We start from the raw sequence: 12,801 nt of genomic DNA, 5'->3' as shown, positions 1-12,801 counted from the left end.
AGGTTAAATCTTACTTGAAAGACACTTCGCATTTTTTGCGTACATTACAATCAGTGATGATTCTGGCCCAAGAATTATGGATGGTGACATTAGATGTCACATCCCTATACACTCAAATTCCACAGGACCGGGCTCTTGAGGTCATTCTCTCCACCCTTGACAATAGAACTATTCCCCAACATATATCTACTGAGTTTCTCATGAAGTTGGCCGAATTGATCATTTGTGAAAATTATTTTCAATATCAAGGGGACTTTTATAAACAAGTCCAGGGGGTGGCCATGGAGGCAACTTTGGCGCCTTCGGTGGCCACCCTCTTTATGGCTAAATATGAGGAACAGCATATATATACTACAGAATACTTTAAAAAGGTATTATTATGGACCAGATTTTTGGATGACATTCTTTTTGTGGCAAGGCACCCATCACGAGGTGTTGGAATTTGTTGAATATATAAATGCTAGGGCACCTGATCACAGTTACACCGCTCCCCCGATCCAGCAGGGGAGAATACTTTAAATATATATTTTTTATTTCTCTTGATACTTATTTTTTATCTCTATTTTTTATTTATTTTACTTATTTATTTTTAATTATATCTTTAAATTTATTTATTCATTACTTGGTGGAATATTCATTTCTATCTCTATCTCTGTCTTTATATTTTATCTTTATTTTTCTTAAATTGTCTCTTCGGGTACTTTAGTTAGATTGTGAGCCTTTGGGACAGTTAGGGAATTTCCAAGTACCTATCTTATTTATTTTTATTTATTGTATCTTTTAATGCATTCATTTTTGTAAACCGCTTAGAAACCTCACGGTTATTAGCGGTATATAAGAATTAAATTAAAATTAAATTAAATAGACAAGTCCAGTTTACTATGATCTCCAGCCATGAATGTATTGAATTTTTGGATCTGTCCATATACTTGGGTGATGGGGGTTTTTCTACCACGCTTTATAGAAAACTAGTCACGAGGAACACCTTTTTACATTTTGACAGTTTTCACCCCTATAAATTGAAGTTCAACCTGCCAGTCAGTCAATTTTTAAGAATATGCAGGTTGTGTTCCACCCTTGACGAATACAAAATCCTTGCCAGGTCACTGGAGAAGCGTTTTCGACAACGGGGTTACCCTAAGAAGTCCATTAGATTGGTATTTTTGAGAGCACGCTTTGCACAGTGTGAACTCTTATTACATGAAAGAGAAGAGGAGGAGGAGGAGGAGGAGAATGCTCAGGATAGTCTAGTATGTGTTATCCCATATTCTCCAACAGCAGGACAATTTATTCAGATCATGAGGAAGTACTGGCATGTCCTGGATCTATACCCCCCAATGAAACAATTTCCGATGGTAGCTTACACCAGGGGTAAGACGATAGGTCAAAGGCTACATCTCAATAAGAGTAGTAATAGGGGGGAAGATACTTACCTTACACACCGGCTGTGGCCGATGTCAATTGTGCAATAAAACTATAGAGGGTAGCACTTGGGTAGTTCCCAATAAGGGATATACCATCAAGGCAAAAAGTAACACCAACTGCAATACTACAGGGGTAATATATGCAATTGTTTGCCCCTGTTTATTGATATATTTAGGACGCACCAGTAGGACAGTGAAAACCAAATTGAACGAGCATAAATCTCGTATAGTTATCCAGAATGAGCAAGCACCATTGGTACACCATTGGACACGTAAGCAGAACACAGTTGATGATATGAAATGGCGTGTGATTGAATCAGTGGAGGAAGGGATGGAAGGTAATATGGAACAAGTTTTAAACTTTAAAGAGCAGGGTTGGATTCACCGATTGGGTACGGTGGCTCCAAACGGCCTAAATTCTGAGGTCGAATGGGCCACATTGATCTAGTTCCTCTATGGGGGAGGAGCGTTAGTCACTGGAGGAAGTACTATAAAAGGATCTCTTAAGTGAGCCACCCACATCTTGCAAAAAACTTTGAGTAAGATGGTGGACACAATGGCTCTGGTAAGCACTGACGGGGGTTAGTGTGATAAGGTGGAAGGTATTAGGAGTTTGGGTTGAGTTTGTTTAGTATGATATAAAGCATTGAAAACTCTTTTTAATATTTTACAGGGGGATCCTTGATAAAGCAAATTGTTGCAAAACATGTCGGATCATGTAACCCAGTAGCATGATAAGCTAAGTATATAACTTATTTGAACATTTTTAAATAGAATAATCTCAAGGAAACTTCTAAAAAGAGCACGGTGGATAAAAAAGTTTTAAAAAAGTTTACTTAAATAATCGCAAAAAAAAGAATGTGAGCCAATGAGGAATGAAAACACCGGTATTCCCACTGATATTGAACACTACTAAGGGTGGAGTACTTGAGGCCACATTTTGTCACATTTGAAATATATGAGAGTATGTTTAACAATTTGTAATTCCTCGGAGGGGAACGCTGGATATTTTGGAGGTTGGGTAAAGTATTGGAGAGTTGTGAACCCTCCTGATGGCATCCCCCCAAACATCCCACCGCCCGAAACACCCCAGACCCTCCCTGTACCTTTTTCTGGAAGGCCGGCCAGAGGGATGCCCACTCCCTCTGGCTGGCAGGCCCGCCTCTTCAGAATGGCAGGCCTTCCCCTTCTGGGATGCACTGGGGAAGGGTCTAAGGCCCTGATTGGTCCAGGCACCTAAGGCCCCTCCCATGGGCATCCCTCTGGCCAGCCTTCCAGAAAAAGGTACCATGGGGGAGTCTGAGTGGGTTTTGGGGGGTGGGGTGTATGGAGAGGGTGCCAGCAGGAGGGATTGGACATCCTTTCTGCCAGACGACTTGCAGTAGGGTTCAGAGGTTCCTTGCCATGGCCGTTAAGCCGATCGTGGCATGGGAACTCTCCCCCCTCCCCATCAGCTGAGCAACAGGAACTCCCCCCAAAGCTGCAATTCTGAAACCAGTGCCCTCGAATGACTGACAGACAATCCAACTTGGGTGCTGGTTACAGAATCACGGCTTTGGGGAGTTCCTGCTGCTCAGCTAATGGGGGAGGGGGGAATTCCTCTGCCACGATTGGCTGCTGCAGTCTAGTGGCAAAAATAGGTGGCTGAAATGCAGGCCAGGGTTTCCCAGGCCTAAATTTCAACAAACTATCGTGGCATGAATCGTGGCTGGGTAGCCGTTTTAGCCCACCTAACGCCATTTCCGGTGTTGGCCCTGCCTACTTTGGCATTCCACAGCCTAAAGTGGCTACCTAGCTGCGATTCAAGCAGCCATTTCAGCCACCTTTTATTTAGGTGTTGGTATGTGCTTCAACACTGCCGTTTCTGACTGTATTTTTCAATTACTTAGGTGTTGGCAGGGCACCTATCGACGCCTAAATTTAAGCACTTGTTATAAAATTTTCCCCGATATGGAGGAAAAAAAATCTCTGTATACAAAAGAAAATTGACAGAAACAAGAAAGGATTACTATTCTAAACTTATAGGAACAAATGTTGGTGGCACTAAAAAATTATTTAAATTAGTAAGAGAATAAGTAACACCAAACATATAACAAATGCTCCTTTAGAAAAACACCCCATCTGCTCTAGAATTAGTGTGTTACTTCGTAAAAAAAAAGTCCAAGATATTAAAGCTCAATTTTCACCTGTTTTGGAATCTACAGAAAAACCCCAAAATATAATATGGGGAGACCTATATTGGAAATCTTTTGAAGAAATTAAGTGGGTGGAAGTCATCAAGATATCTGGTTCTGTTCTTCAACGCTTGACTTTCGGGTTCTTGGCTGAAGCCATCAAGTCCATCGCTGGTCTTCCCCAATGACGCATGAGATGAAATATCCTTTGTGAGAGAGACAACTCTCCCGGATCCAGGGCTTGGCAACCAAGAAAGTCTGGTTGCACATTTTCTACTCCAACCACATGAGCTGCAGAGAGAGCCATAAAGGTGCACTTCTGCCCACCAGAACAGCATCTGTGCCTCCTGATTCATGTGAGCACTTCTGGTGCCCCCTCCCTGCTTATTCACATATGCTACCTGCAGTGGTGTTGTCGGAAAACACCCTTACCACTTTTCCTTCTAGGGTGTTTTTGAGAGCTCTCAATGCTAGCCTTATGGCTCAAAGCTCTAGATGGTTGTTCAACTAACCCTTTTGATGAGGAGTCCACCGACCCTGGATATGAGAATCCCTGCCAGAAAGACTGGCATCAGTCAAGAGAGTAATCCACTCTGTGATTCGAAGGGACATGCGCTTCACTAGGGCTTCTCCCTGAATCCACCAGCACAGACTGCTCTGTGATAGTTCCGTCCATGGGAGTGGCATCTGAAAGGATGACACTGAGGGGACCACTTGAGACAGGAGGGACTCCTGTAGAGGTCGTATGTGCACCCTGGCCCAGGGCACACCCTCCAGGGAGTCTGACACGGACCCCAATACTTAAAGGTAATGGCAGGCAGTAGGGCTCAGGAATACTGAGATCCCTGATCTGTTTCTGGAGCTTTTGTCTGCATGGCTCAAGAAGAAAAACACGACCTTGGATCGTGACAAACTGAACTCCCAGATATTCCAATGTTTGAGATGATATTAGCAGACTCTTCTTGAAACTGACAATTTGGCCCAAGTGCTGCAGCACAGATACCACTGTTTCCATTGCCTGCTTGCACTCCAGCTGGGACCGCGTCCTAAATAGCCAGTTCAAATAGGAATGAACTTCGACCAGATAGAATCAGATAGGAATGAATTTGGACCAAATAGGAATGAACTTGGACCCGCATTCTCCAGCTACGACCTTTATCACTTTAGTGAAAGTGTAGGGGGCCGTTACTAGCCCAAAGGGAAGGGCTGAAAACTGGAAATGTTTCTGGAGACTATGAAATCTCAAATACTTCCGGTACCTCGAGAATATGGGAATATGAAGATAAGCTTGTCAGATCCAGAGATACTAAAAATTCCACCCCCCCCCCCCAAGTCATTGTTGTGATGACCAATCGTACTGTTTCCATTCAAAAGCATGGAATTATCAGAAAAGCACTGACTACCTTGAGATCTTGAATGGGTTTCCAGTCCTCTGAGCATTTATTTGGCATGATGAACTAAAAGGAGTATCTAATGGAACCCAATTCACTTTCGGGGACTGGCTCTACGGCCTGAATGTCTTTGAGCCACTGCAGTTTCCCTCGGACCTTTGATGCTTTTTTTGACCTTCCAGTTAGAGAATCTAGAAATAAATCTAAGGGGGGGAGATATATAAAGGAAGTCTATCTTGTGTCCCTCTCAAATGATGTCCAGTATCCATTGGTCCGATGAGGTCTGTTCCCATTCCTGATAAATCGCAGACAACTGGCCTCCAATGTGAGGAGGTGCAGCTGGAATCCTGGCATCACTGAGACTTCTTGGAAATTGGACTGGTACGAGAACCGAAGCCTGCCTTCGTCTGGAGTTGGTATAGCATGGTCTGTACTCTTGGGAAGATCTCTGGGCAGAAGAACCCATGAAAATCTGGCGGAACCTGCATGAGGGCCGAAAAAGCACAGTTACTTACCATAACAGGTGTTATCCAGGGACAGCAGGCAGCTATTCTCACATGTGGGTGACGTCATCCACGAATCCCGGATGCGGACAGCCTCGCAAGCAGACTTGCTTGAAGAAACTCAGAAGTTTCGAGTCTGCTGCACCGGGCATGTACGAGTGCCTTCCCGACCAGCACAGGGAGCATCTCCTCAGTTCAGATAGCTAGCAGAGAAGCCAACCAGGAGAGGTGGGTGGGTTATGAGAATAGCTGCCTGCTGTCCCTGGATAATACCTGTTATGGTAAGTAACTGTGCTTTATCCCAAGACAAGCAGGCAGCCTATTTTCACATGTGGGTGACATCCAAGCTAACCAGAATGGGATGGTGGGAGTGTTGGCAATTTAGAAGAATAAATTTTGTAATACTGCCTGGCCAAAATGGCCATTCCGTCTGGAGAAAATATCCAGACAATAATGAGAGGTGAAAGTATGAAACGAGTACCAGGTGGCAGCTTTGCATATTTCCTCAATAGGAGTGGATCTAAGGAAAGCTACTGAAGCCATCATGGCTTTGACTTTGTGGGCTGTGACTCGACTCTGTAGATGCAGTCCAGCCTGAGCATAGTAGAAAGAGATACAAGCAGCCATCCAGTTGAAGATGGTACATTTAGAAATCAGATGTTCCAACTTGTTTGGATCAAATGAGACAAAAAGTTGAGGAGCAGATCTCTGTGGTTTGGTGCGTTCTCAGTAGAAGGCCAAAGCATGTTTACAGTCCAGGGTATGAAGAGCTGATTCTCCAGGATGAGAATGAGGTCTTGGAAAAAACACTGGAAGTACAATGGATTGATTGAGATGAAATTCTGAAACCACTTTAGGTAAGAATTTACGATGAGTACAGAGGACCACCTTGTCATGATGGAAAACTGTGAAAGGTGGATCAGAAACTAAATCTTGCAGCTCACTGACTCTTCAAGCAGATGTGAGAGCAATGAGAAACACCACTTTCCAATTGAGGTATTTGAGATGAGCCGTAGTCATTGGTTCAAAAGGAGGCTTCATCAATTGAGCAAGAACAACATTGAGATCCCAAACCACTGGAGACGATTTGAAAGGTGGTTTGACATCGAAAAGACCTTTCATAAATCTGGAAACCACAGGATGAGTAGAAAGGGGTTTCCCTTTGATAGGCTGATGGAAAGCAGCAATTGCACTAAGATGAACTCGAATGGATGTAGACTTGACGCCAGAGGTAGATAAGTGCAGAAGATAATCTAAGACAGAAGACAAGGAGGTAGCTTGAGGCTCCTTGTTGTGTGAGATGCACCACGTTGAAAATCCAGTCCATTTTTGGTGGTAGCATTGTCTAGTGGCAGGTTTTCTGGAAGCCTCTAAAATGTCCCGAACAGGCTGAGAAAACTGAAGAGGAGTTATGTTGAGAGGTACCAAGCTGTCAAGTGTAGAGACTGCAGGTTGGGATGAAGTAGAGATCCTTGACTCTGTAAGCAGAGATGGAAAAACTGGTAGAAGGTATGGCTCCCTGTTGCTGAGTTGAAGAAGAAGGGGGAACCAGGGTTGCCTAGGCCACCGAGGAGCTATTAGAATCATGGTGGCATGATCGTTCTTGAGCTTGACAAGAGTTTTGAGAATCAAAGGGAATGGAGGGAACGCATACAGAAACTTGTTCGTCCATTCCAGAAGAAAAGCATCCGCCTCCATGCGGTGAGGAGAGTATATCCTTGAGCAGAATTGAAGCAATTTGTTGTTGTGGGGAGACGAAAAGAGGTCTATCTGAGGGGTCTCCCACAGAGAGTAGATGTGATGAAGAGGCGACGAAGAGGTTTCTTAGGAGGTGCTCGATTATAAGGAGCTGCTCTCGGAGGATAACGCCTCTAATAGGATGGAAGAGGTCGAGAAGGTTTGGAAGGAGCCAGCTTATGCTTTGATCTGACTATGGAAGCAAAAGATTCTCATGCTGACAACTTCTTGGTGGTGGCCTCTATAGATTCATCAAAGAGGTCATTGCCGTCACAAGGAATATTGGCCAGACGATCCTGAATGTTGGGGTCCATATCAATAATGCGAAGACAGGCAAGGCGATGCATCCCTACTGAGAAAGCAGTGACCCTCGAGGAAAGGTCTAAGGCATCATAAGATGACTGAAGAAGGTGCAACCTGAGTTGTGCCAATGTAGCAATGACTTGCTGGAACTCTAAAAGCCTGTGTTGAGCAAGGTCGTTAGTAAAACCAGGGAGTATTTCAATAAAATACTTGAAATAAGCAGTAAAGATGAAATTATAATTCAAAACCCTGGAGGCCATCATCGAATTTTGATAAAGACGACAGCCAAACTTGTCCATGGTCCTGCCCTCTCAACCAGGAGGGACGGTAGCATAGACCCTGGAAGGATGACTCCTCTTTAAAGAAGATTCCACAAGAAGGGACTGATGAGATAGTTGTGAGTTCTCAAAACCCTTGCAATGAACAGTTCTATACCTCAATTCCAACTTGCCTGGAACAGCAGGAATGGAATAAGGAGTCTCCAGGTTCCGTTTGAAAGTCTGAGAAAGAAGCCTGTTAAGAGGAAGTTTGAGAGACACCGCAGGAGGTCGAGGCAAACCCATTTCCTCTAAATACTCCTTAGAGTACTTAGAACCAGAGTCCAAGTTAAAATCCAGGTCCTCAGCCATTTGACGGAGGAAGGAGGAAAAAGGACAATTGATCTGCAAGTGCATGGCCTCGAGCGGGGCTGGATGACCTCAATGCGCCTCGAGTGGAGAATAAAGGCGAGGCCTCTCTGGAGTATTGATATCCCAGCAAATAAGCAGACTGGGAGAGGCACTGGAAGAAGTGGAGCCCTCAGGTTCTGCTATTGGTGTCCTCGATCGAGGAGTTGGAGGCCTTGAAGAGCTGGAACGCCTGGATGTGGAAGGTTTCTCCTTTGACGAAGACCTGTGTCTCGATGAATGCCTCGACCTGCGATGAGAGTGCTGTCTGGAAGCAGGTCATGTTCGAAGTCGAGGAGACTTCGTCCTATGCCTTGAAACGGGCAATGCCTGATGTAAGGATAAAGGGCTGGAAGCTGTAGATCGAAGACGAGACCCCATAGACTCAGTGGTTTGGATCGAGGTATCTCAAAGCACTCCCAAAGACTCGACTCCTTGCATAGAGTGTGAAGATTCCAGACCAGACAATCGCAAAGACTCGACTCCTTGCATAGAGTGTGAAGATTCCAGACCAGACAATCGCAAAGACTCGACTCCTTGCATAGAGTGTGAAGATTCCAGACCAGACACTCGCAAAGACTCGACTCCTTGCATAGAGTGTGAAGATTCCAGACCAGACACTCGCAAAGACTCGACTCCTTGCATAGAGTGTGAAGATTCCAGACCAGACACTCGCAAAGACTCGACTCCTTGCATAGAGTGTGAAGATTCCAGACCAGACACTCGCAAAGACTCGACTCCTTGCATAGAGTGTGAAGATTCCAGACCAGACACTCGCAAAGACTCGACTCCTTGCATAGAGTGTGAAGATTCCAGACCAGACACTCGCAAAGACTCGACTCCTTGCATAGAGTGTGAAGATCCCAGACCAGACACTCGCAAAGACTCGACTCCTTGCATAGAGTGTGAAGATCCCAGACCAGACACTCGCAAAGACTCGACTCCTTGCATAGAGTGTGAAGATCCCAGACCAGACACTCGCAAAGACTCGACTCCTTGCATAGAGTGTGAAGATTCCAGACCAGACACTCGCAAAGACTCGACTCCTTGCATAGAGTGTGAAGATTCCAGACCAGACACTCGCAAAGACTCGACTCCTTGCATAGAGTGTGAAGATTCCAGACCAGACACTCGCAAAGACTCGACTCCTTGCATAGAGTGTGAAGATTCCAGACCAGACACTCGCAAAGACTCGACTCCTTGCATAGAGTGTGAAGATTCCAGACCAGACACTCGCAAAGACTCGACTCCTTGCATAGAGTGTGAAGATTCCAGACCAGACACTCGCAAAGACTCGACTCCTTGCATAGAGTGTGAAGATTCCAGACCAGACACTCGCAAAGACTCGACTCCTTGCATAGAGTGTGAAGATTCCAGACCAGACACTCGCAAAGACTCGACTCCTTGCATAGAGTGTGAAGATTCCAGACCAGACAATCGCAAAGACTCGACTCCTTGCATAGAGTGTGAAGATTCCAGACCAGACAATCGCAAAGACTCGACTCCTTGCATAGAGTGTGAAGATTCCAGACCAGACACTCGCAAAGACTCGACTCCTTGCATAGAGTGTGAAGATTCCAGACCAGACACTCGCAAAGACTCGACTCCTTGCATAGAGTGTGAAGATTCCAGACCAGACACTCGCAAAGACTCGACTCCTTGCATAGAGTGTGAAGATTCCAGACCAGACACTCGCAAAGACTCGACTCCTTGCATAGAGTGTGAAGATTCCAGACCAGACACTCGCAAAGACTCGACTCCTTGCATAGAGTGTGAAGATTCCAGACCAGACACTCGCAAAGACTCGACTCCTTGCATAGAGTGTGAAGATTCCAGACCAGACACTCGCAAAGACTCGACTCCTTGCATAGAGTGTGAAGATTCCAGACCAGACCAGACACTCGCAAAGACTCGACTCCTTGCATAGAGTGTGAAGATTCCAGACCAGACCAGACACTCGCAAAGACTCGACTCCTTGCATAGAGTGTGAAGAGTCCAGACCAGACCAGACACTCGCAAAGACTCGACTCCTTGCATAGAGTGTGAAGATTCCAGACCAGACCAGACACTCGCAAAGACTCGACTCCTTGCATAGAGTGTGAAGATTCCAGACCAGACCAGACACTCGCAAAGACTCGACTCCTTGCATAGAGTGTGTAGATTCAGCTCGAGGCACAGGCAAGGACTCGACCACTTTTGAGACTGCTGAGTGCCCAGGCTGGACTGCAGGAAGCAGAGTCTAAGCAGGACTATATTTGGTTAGTAACTTAAACTCCCTTTCTAAAATGGTCTGGATGGTAGCTTGCAATTGTAGATCCGAGTCTGAAATTGGACCACTTGCTGAGGCTAAAGGCTCCGAGGGTGAAGAGGAAGGATACTTTGGCCTGGAGGCATGCTTCTTAGGCAGTTTGAGAACTACCACTGGAAGTTTCTGCTGAGGTATCTGAACTGAGGGAAGCTCAGGAGAAGACTTGGCAGATTTACTTGAGGTCGAGGACGCTCCAAACGAAGAAGGTATGATGAGAGTCGAGGTCGTGGAAGCAAGAGGATACCCCTTGGCAGGCTTGACTGAGTCGGAGGTCGAGGTTGGAGTGGGGGTTTCCATACTAAAAATCTTCTCCACTTGTACTCGATGACGTTTAAGGGCTCGAGGTTGAAGGGTAGCACAGTGACTCCGGGCAATGGTCAGGCCCTAAACACTGAAGGCACTAGCGGTGTGGGTCAGAGAGAGAGAGATTGCATTCTGGCACTGGCTACACTTCTTGAAGCCCATGACTGACTGGGACATAGAAGGAAAAATAGCCATTGCAAAGTCAAAGCCCGCAGGCTGAGGGGGTGCGGCAAGGCCTGCCGTCATTCGATGAAAAAACAAAGAATTCAACTTTTTTTTTTAACAAATGAAGTAAAAGAAGCACAGCGACATGGTAATAAAGAAATAAAACATGAGCCATGGTGAGAGAAGGCACGAAGTGGACTAAGTTCAGCGCAGAGCATCAAAGACGGACTTCTCGGCTCTGTGAAAAACTGAGAACTGAGACACGCCCTGTGCTTGGAAGAGCGTTTCAAGCATTCACCACCTTTCTTGTGAAAATGTAGCAGACTCGAAACTTCTGAGTTTCTTCAAGGAAGTCTCCTTGCGAGGCTGTCTGCATCCAGGCTCTGTAGATGACATCACCCACATGTGAGAATAGGCTGCCTGCTTGTCCTGGGATAATTACTGTAACTCCCCCCCCACCCCAAGGGGATGGCGAGTCTTGCCATCTGGGAGAGACTTAGGCAGGCGGTCTGCCACACTAGCTATGAGGTCATCCGAAAAGCATTTGCTCTTTGAAGGGGAGTCTGCTCAGTGTCACCTTAGAAGCCGAATGACGGATTCAAAGCATCCTGCAAGCTGACACTGAATAAGCCAAGACCTTGCCTAGAACCCTTACGAGGTCAAGACCTTGCCTAGAACCCTTACAAGGGCATAGTCCATGCCCTCCAGCACCAGCTGGAAGCAAGTGTCCTCCTTTGCCGATGATACCCAGCACAATCTCTTGTGACAGGTAGGTGCTGCAGAGGCAGGTGCTGCAGCCTTAATGCCCGAAGAAGCCACTTGAAAAAGCTTCTTTTAGACCATGTCCACCCTGTGATCCTGGGAATCTTTAAGCATCATTCTTTCTTCACTAGGGAGGGCTGTGCACTTGGTGACCTGAGCCATTGTGGAATCCATCTTTGGTTGTTCAAACAGCTGTTGAAATTCTGGTGATATAGGATAAAGCTTAGACATAGCATTAGTCAGTTTGAAGAATTCTCTGGAGTCTCCCAATGTTCTGTGACCAGAGCAGTGAGTTTCGAATGTGCACGAAAAAAAGAATATCAGAGCATTAGAGCGGCTCATGACTGTACACTGAGACGTGGCGGGCTGACCTTCTAACTTCAATGCTTTCATGGTGTACATAATGAAATGGTGGACTGAAACTGACAAACAACCAGTGTATGGAGGGGTCATCACCTGGATCAGGACTCCCTGGGGCCTCCTGCTTAACTGTTCCACAAATAGAATCAATGTTATCCAGGGTAGAAGCAGTGTCTGGTGACAAAAGAGGGATATTATCAGTGTGTCAACTAAGGCAATCTGGGTCCGCAGGACCCTCTGCCAAAGAAGGCACTGACTTGGAAGCTTGTGGCACACTCGCCAGCTGCGTGGCATGAGCTGGGTCCATGAGATATGTCTCCACATGAGCTGGACAAATTCCGGGGAAAAGCCACTGTAGGGGGCTCTGTGTTCCTCTGCTATGTAAGAGGAGCAGAAAACCTACTGTACAAATGCCAGAGTTGATGTAACAGAATTGCTATTCTGATGCTATTCAGTGGGATTTGAACTGTCGGCACCCTATGTTTTACCACATCTTATACTAAGGAGCTACTTATATGTCAACTTAACTGAAAATTTTACCATTTTTGGTCCCTGTGAACTATACAAAGGAGCGACTTATAACTCGTAAATTATAGTAATTGAAGACATCAATTGCTGAGGAGACACTCAGACGAATATAGCTTGTGTCTAAATGCTACATTAACTATTACAGAAATGAAATGATTTCCAGCACACACTATATAAG

General features: G+C 45.6%; 1 protein-coding gene across 17 annotated transcripts in view; it reads right to left on the bottom strand.

Moving 5' to 3' along the window:
- The window catches only part of NCOA1 (nuclear receptor coactivator 1), a 631,796-nt gene that overhangs the window by 334,658 nt on the left and 284,337 nt on the right, over positions 1-12,801 (bottom strand). The gene's annotated exons all lie outside the window — the stretch shown is intronic.

This window comes from Geotrypetes seraphini, chromosome 3, assembly GCF_902459505.1.
Source record: "Geotrypetes seraphini chromosome 3, aGeoSer1.1, whole genome shotgun sequence".
Taxonomy (NCBI): domain Eukaryota; kingdom Metazoa; phylum Chordata; class Amphibia; order Gymnophiona; family Dermophiidae; genus Geotrypetes; species Geotrypetes seraphini.
This window is presented reverse-complemented; position numbering and strand designations above follow the sequence as displayed.